Source organism: Pholis gunnellus (genome assembly GCF_910591455.1).
Source record: "Pholis gunnellus genome assembly, chromosome: 7".
NCBI classification, from domain to species: domain Eukaryota; kingdom Metazoa; phylum Chordata; class Actinopteri; order Perciformes; family Pholidae; genus Pholis; species Pholis gunnellus.
In genome coordinates, this window is record NC_136533.1 from 21166942 (window position 1) to 21172941 (window position 6000).

The window sequence follows — 6000 nt, forward strand, 5'->3', positions numbered from 1 at the left end:
GAAACGACTCTTTTCCTTTTTTATGAAGAGCGCATTAAGAATTAAATTATTTAAATACTATAGCTGTGAAACTGTAAAGGGCTGACTAATTCCCTTAACATTGATTATTTGTTCTCTGTTTGCCACTGATGAACACACAGTGTGAAAGACGTTAAGCCGTGTTTTACTCTGAGTGCCCGGAGGGGCACCTCAGCGTGAGTCATGTCTCAACCACATAATGTGTATAGAAACATGTTCCCATCCTCTCAACTAATAGCAGTTGCCCTCAGGTGATGCTTAGCAATTAAGTCGACTGGACTAAAGTTGTGGGGGGTTTATCCAATGGCTACCGCACGACTAAGTCAAACACATTTCCTTCCAGATCAAATCAGGCTGCAACCCAGGCTAGACTTTTCATTTGCTTTCTAAACATAGAGAGAAAACATATGCACTCAAGGCAAAGTTTCAGGTATTAAGTATGCCTTGCTCTGAGTGGTTTTACTTTGTCGTTGATAGTAGATGGATTTCATGTAATATTAATGGCAGATTTCCCAGGGAGTTTGTTTTTTTGTTTCTGCTGAGTGCTCTCTCCATGGTGAAAAGGAGCACAGCTACAGCATGACAAATAAAAAAACATGTTCCAAAAAGTCTAACATCATACATTAACTAAGCCCTGTACAAGCAACAAAGCCAGAAGAAACCACTGACCCAGTCTGTTATGTAGTATGAGCTTAGGCTGGTGTCAATGTCCTCAATCACCTCTACAAGCCCCTTATGCTTCTCCACACAATCACTTTGTAGATAAAACATACAAAATGACCACGTTTAACGCACAATGAGCTGATGAGCTGAAAATATACTTTCCATCTTGTGCATTTGTAGCATTGTGGAGCTGTATATGTGATAATAACTACTAACTACTACATTGAATATGAAATAGATAGCGCGGTAGATATACAGTCAGTCCTAGATGACTGTGAACCTGCACTGATCGATGGCATGAAATGAAGTGAGCTGTAGATTAAGATGCTTAGAGAGATGATGAGTATACTCAATCGTAGATAAAAATGTGACCCCATACAACTCAAAATAGCACACTGTATACAAACGGGTTTAATCCTAAAATGCTGAACTATCTCCCTTCAACCTGCATTAACAGATGTTTTGGCCACCTCGGGACAGCAGAAACAATATCAATCTCTAATTGGATATGGCCATGTTGTTTCCTCCACCCTGACCTTTACAACAGGGTTTACTAAGCTTTTTGAGACCGTGGGATACCCGATGGCTAGAGAGTAATGTGGAGGGCTACTTCTTAGGTATAATCTTCCTGAATAATATACGTTTCCTTGGTTTACCTTTTAAATAATGAATATTATGCCTTTTATTGGCTACATATATTAGGAGGAAGGGAGTGTTTGAGAGCGCTTTAGAGATGCAGCTTTTTTTTCTGCTGAGAGACTTTCGTTGCACCTGGTTGCTATGATACAGAATATACGTGGAACTAAAAACAAGGTAGGGTAGGTTAGAGTACTGGCTTTGGCCCTTGCTCTGGATAAAGGGAAGGCTGAAGCACGTAAGGAGAGAGGACAGACCCGTGGGTCCATGTGGGTTGCTGAGGAAACATCTCGTTGTTGTTCAGCACTTGTACATGTAGGAAGTGAAGGTTGTTTATGGTATTTGACTCGACACTCCACTGTGATTGGACAGTATGGGTAAAAAGTGAAAACGGCAAACGTACAGCGCCAGAACGGACTCTACCGGGGACTCGTGCTATTTTTAGAACATTCTTGAGTGAATCATTAGCTCCATGCAGGCTACCAGGCGCTTGTGGGCACTGGGCACCATGTTGGGTACCCCAACCAATGGGATCGTTTGACTGTATGTTGCCCCCGTCTGGTTTAATCTGAGGCTGAGGAACGAGTCTGAGGAACGAAGCTGCTCTGAAGTCTGGTGGTACAGCAGCTGATACTTCTGTATCTCTTGCCAGATGGCAGCAGGGTGAACAGGTTGTGGCTGTGGTGGGTATTTTTAAAATCCTTTGAATTCTTTGCAGGCACCTCTTCTCGCCAATATCACTGATGCCCAGTAGATGGGTACCAATGTTCTGGGTGGTTACATGCACCCTCTGTAGAGCCCTCTTGTCCTGGCCCGTGCACATCCCATGCCAGTTTGTAATTTTGTCCAGACACAATGTTTTCCATTGCTCCTCTGCACAAATTAACAAGAACCTGGCAGGCTGTCGTCTTAAGTTTCCTTAAGAAATACAGTTGTAATTAAACCTGTAAATGTCGGATCTTGTCTGGCTTCTTATCCCTTCCAGCTGTCATATAAGTTACCGTTCAACTCCAGCAGGAAATACTTGAAAATAGTCCCAGGCACTAAAAGTAACTGTTTCATGTTGTTCTGTTGGTCCTATGACTCGGCACATAGAGGACTATTTTATATAGGACGTGACAACCTTGCGGTGCACTAGACTGTCAAGCCCAGCAACCATCAGACTCACCAATGTCCTGTCAACAAAATGTAATCAGGTTTAGAAAATGAGATTATAGGCTGCACTTTACATATCTGATTTGATTATTTCAACAGAAGTGCTGGATGTGGTGACAGGAGATAATTCACTTAATGGCAGCCCCACTTCAAAAATACGCCTATAAATAGAGCATATAGAGCGAATGGTAATTAATCTTATACCAGGACAACTATATATTAAACAACCAATTAGATTTGTGCCAGCAGTGCTGCATCAGAACATCACAATGCTGATACATCAATAAAAACAGGAAAAATCTATGATACTGTGCAACGATTTGTAAAGAAGTCAGCACCAGGTGTGAGAGCACGAGTTGCCAGACATCTGGTCTGAATCCTTACATCTGATCATTTGAGAGTCGCAGTATTACTGTAGAGAATACATTTTATTGACAGATTGTGTGGTTGTGTGGTTTATTTCTTCTAATATTCCACTTACCTGAGTATTTCCATTTTATACTAGTTTATACTTTAACTCCACAGCAATTCAGAGGGGAATACTGCACTTTTTACTCCACTATATTTATCAGAAAGCTGTAAATACTAGTTACTTTAAAAATGAGCTTATTAAAAAAATCAGCTTATTAACTGTGATGCATTTTGAAGGAATAAGCTGCAAAAGACCATAAAAGTTGGTCAAATTTGCTCCACCTCGACCAACTAAAAGATTCTTAAACACTAATGCATCCATAATAATAATCCAATAATATCCTGTAACATAAACAGCAAAAGTACACAAACAAAAACACTCACAGTGGACATTTTTCTTCACCACATTTTGTCTCCACACTTATATAATGTTACTTAGGTGAAACTTTTATTAATGCAAGACCTTTACTTGCAGTTTAGTATTTGATATTTCCGTATTGTTCCTTTTACTTCAAGGATCATTGGGATGAGTAGAATAAACGATCTGTATTTGTAATTACAGCATGATGTAATAAAGTTGTTCAACATATATTAACAAGTAAGAACGGTTGTACATCCACCTGGAAATATACTCATGCAAAAATGAATAACTGATAGAAAAAGATGCAATATTCACACACAAATCCTACACATAAGTAATTAATACATGCCAATTGAAACACGTGATGACTGGGGGAATCATCAGCTTTTGACCACAATTCATCGTAAACCAACAGATGCATCTGCTGTGCTGCACATGGATAGGCCAGACAAACCTAGGACCCATTACAGTAAATGATGCATAAGATTCATGGTCTTATGTATATCTGCCTCCCCATCTGTTCATCCTTTTATCAGCAGATTTATCGGTAACAGCTGCTTTGACAAAAATGTATGTATGAAAAATATACGTGTCTGTAGAATAAAAATACTGTAGCAAACAAATCAATCTTAAGTAACACACAACCTGCATCAGCAGATTGAATTTACACATTCCCAATGATTCTGAGCACACAAAGACTTCCATGTGAGCTGAAAGCACCAGAACGAGCAAGACCTTGAGTTGAGATTGTTTTGAAAAGTACTGTGTCCAGTAGTTGTGACGCTTCCAACTCTTCAAATACCGACGCTTGCTCAGTGCCCCTCTGTCATCAGTGGGTAGTTACGTGTGTCGTTTAGTCGGTCAAGTTAACATCAACCACGCTCTTTCCCTAAACCTAACGAAGTGGTTTTATTGCCTTAACGTCCTGTGAAGATTATTTTAAAAAGACACCATGCATGGAACAAGTGGAAACTGACGCGCCATCCCTGACACGTCCACACTGACACTAGAGGGGCACCTAGGGCATCACAGTTTGAAGCTTAGAGCACCTGCCTAAGCGTCGGTATCTGACGAGTTGGGTGTGAAAACGTTTTGGCAGAACATGACCGCGTGATACAGTCAAAAGTTCCAGAAGACGCGATTAAATGGACCTTGTCAACTGTCAAAGCACGAGAATGACCGGTCAAAGTTATTCAAGGTACGCATTCATATTTCATAATCACTTTTTTCATCAGTGGGCTGTTCAGAGCTATACACTTAGATAGGAATGTTTCAGGTTGATCGGCATGTTGTCCCTACCTGAGTTCAAGGCATGAATAATCTAGCTGACGCTGGCTCCATTAAAGATTTAAAGATTTAAGAATGTAGCATTTGTGATTTTGCCCTCGCTGCCTAACACAACTATCTCAGCCTCCCCTTGGATTAGGTCGAGTACGCAGTTCCATGCATGCAAAAATGAGAGTTTGGCAATCGGCTTGTTGAATAATTGGTACCAGACACCATTTTGCCCATTGCTTCCTTGCCTCCTCTGCCAATGGCTCCTAAAAAGCTCGCTGTGTAATGTCCCAGTGGTCCACTGCATCCTCTGCCTCTTTGCTTTTCTCTTTGTGTACAGTCAACCCCATTTACCAGAGATGTATGACGTGTACAAGCAAGCGAAAAGCAGCGATAAAGCTCCCCAATGAATCAAGCGAGGGCAGTTAGCTGTTAGAAGCAGAGGGCATTGGGCTTTTCCCCCTCCTGCTTCCATCTCTTTGACATAGTGGGAAAAAACATACTGTACAGACCTAGACAATGTATGACGCAATGAGATTGCATGCTCACATGAACCCACCTACACACACACACACACACACACACACACACACACACACACACACACACACACATACACACACAATCACCTACACACTCTGAGACCCTCGCATACAAGAGGGCCTCAGGAGGGAAGCGAACAATCACCAGACAGCCCATCCCACTGATGCCTGGTTAACCCTGATCCCTCTGCGCTTACCTGACTTGCTGTGTGTACGTATGTGTGTGTATGTGAGAGTGTTTGTGCTCGTTTTCGTTCTGGAAGACTGCCTCTGTCTCCTTGCGAGCCTAGTGTGTGTGCGTGTGTGTGTGTTCAAGCATGTGTGGGTGTGTTGTTTTGCTGTGGGATGGGAGATTTCTCTCTCAGTCCATTTCCCATCTTAACACACTGAATGTTTTTGGTTGATATCTTTACACTCTGGGAAAATATATAGCACTTCTAAAATAAAAGTGATAGAGAAATAAGATGTACAAAGAACTTGTTATTTGTGACGATGTTAATCAAAATCCATACACAGCAGATCGACACAAATCAAATTTGGGTTTCGAGTTTCATGGACAAAACTCAGTTGTTTTACAAATAAGGTTGATATCACCTCTTTTTGGTTTTGGCAACCTCAGAATCTTTTTTTTAAGTCTATGTACTTTTTATTATAAGGCCCTGGTTACACCTGCGCTAGTTAAAGTGTTTAGAAAAAGTAACTTCATTTAAATATTTTTTATAGATTTCATCTTCGCTGACCTTTACACCACTGACCAATTGCAAATTGTCTCGAGTGTTAAAATTTGAGGGAAAAAGAGGAAGCTATCACATTAGCTACGGCATGTCGCACCATCTGAGCTTCTATAATCCATGGTGCATTATTTGCAGTCAGTCAGGAGACAATAATGAATTCACTGGGTTAACACGCAGTCCTGTAAGCAGCTGAGAGCACAGATGG